At 42.9% G+C, this 1,789-nt stretch overlaps 1 non-coding gene across 1 annotated transcript; it reads right to left on the bottom strand.

Moving 5' to 3' along the window:
* Positions 1–1,165: 1,165 nt before the first annotated feature.
* LOC122312114 lies at positions 1,166–1,273 on the bottom strand. Its single transcript, XR_006243027.1, has one exon. It is a non-coding gene; the product is annotated as a small nucleolar RNA R71 (small nucleolar RNA).
* Positions 1,274–1,789: the final 516 nt, after the last annotated feature.

Raw genomic sequence — 1,789 nt, forward strand, 5'->3', positions numbered from 1 at the left:
TAGATTTAAATATATTATGCTCTTACAATAATTATTTATCTGCTGGTTGGTTGATTCCGGACTGAGTCCGAGGAGTTCGGGGGTCAGATGGATTGAGGACGGAGTTGATTGGTTTGGCTGTTTGTGCTTGGTTGGTTGTTTTGTGCATTGAGGTTGCATTTACATGGTGCATGCACGTGCATTTTATTTATTTGAGAAAAATCTTGTTTTATTGGCGTAAATGGATTTTCGGGTGCGTGTGTATCACGACCCCAAGCCGGGATGGGGTATTATCCCGGTGGAGCTCCTCTGTTCACTCGGGATCGTAATATACTGAGTGATTTCCCCTGAGTTGTCTCTGGGCGACAACGGGAGCGGGCGGGATGGTAATGCTCTATGCACGCACTTCGCGGCCCTTCGCTGGCGAGGGCTAGAGGATGCTTGGCTACGAACGTGAGGGGCGCGAAACTGGGCATCGCTCGTTTAGGTGTCATATGCGTAGTCGTTACCCGCGGTGTGGCAAAGGAGCCAAGGTGTGCGGATGACCCCTAGGGGAGGTCATGGTGCATATGGATTAATTGGTTAATGGATTGAGTTGGATATGGGCCAAAGGAGACTTTTGGCGTAAGTTGGAAAGTAATGTGTATTTGGGGCCAAATGGGACTTTTGGCGTGCGTGGAAAAATATGGTTTTATGGGACATGTGCATTGCATTCTTTTACGCATATTGTTTGAGTTTTAATATGTTTTTATCTAGTGGTGTTTAGATTTTACTTACCTGCGGCACCATTTTTGGTACCGTAGATTTTGGATGCAAAGATCAAGGAAGGGGAGGAGGAGGCTGAGCCCGAGGATGCGGTTCCGCAGGAGTATTAAGTGGAAGTTAATGCCTTGTTGTTGGATTTGAATAATATTTATAGTTTGTAATATTTTATTATGTATGTTTTGAACAGCTTTGTATTAAATTATTAAAAATTCTGGTACTTAGTTATGAGACTTTGCTATCCGCTGCGTGTTTCTTCGTGCACATTTGTTGCTTATACACACACTTGGCACTCGTCGATAGGGTGGTGACCCGTGTCCGTGCGTGGAGATTTGGGGGCGTCACACTATACACGATCTATTGGGTCATGGAATGAGAAAACTCATGTCTTCTTTAATAAATATTTTCCCCAACATAAGACCAATGCTTTAAAAAGACAAATCACCACCTTTGCACAAAAGGAAAATGAGACTTTGTATTAGTCTTGGGAGATATTTAAGGAGTTGTTCAGTATGTGTCCTCACCATGGGTATGAAAATTGGCACTTACTGAGCTATTCTTATGAGGGACTTACACCTAGAGAGCGTCAATTTGTAGAGATGATGTGTAATGGTAAGTTCTTACAAAAAGATTCTGATGAGGCCATAGAATACCTCAATGAGCTTGCTGAAAAAGCTCACACTTAGACTGGATCTAGTGCTACTAAGAGCACAAATAGGTCACTACCTATAGGAAACCCAAATGGTGGTGGAATTTACCATCTCAGGGAAGAGGATAACCTAAAGGCTAAAGTTGATATGCTCACTAGGTTGCTAGAGGTGTTAAAGACTAAGGACTTAAAGCCAACACACATAGCTAATCATACAGAATCTTTTGTGTGTGGCACCTCGCCCAAGAGTGTCCCACATTTGCAAAGATGAGAGGGATGTATGAGGAACAATGTAATGTACAATAAAATTTTTACACCTTTCTTTGATACCTATCATCTGGGGTGGCGCAATCACCCCAATTTTAGCTGGAAGTCTAAAAACCAGCCACCTACACAACC

Source organism: Carya illinoinensis, chromosome 5, assembly GCF_018687715.1.
Source record: "Carya illinoinensis cultivar Pawnee chromosome 5, C.illinoinensisPawnee_v1, whole genome shotgun sequence".
Classification (NCBI taxonomy): Eukaryota; Viridiplantae; Streptophyta; class Magnoliopsida; order Fagales; family Juglandaceae; genus Carya; species Carya illinoinensis.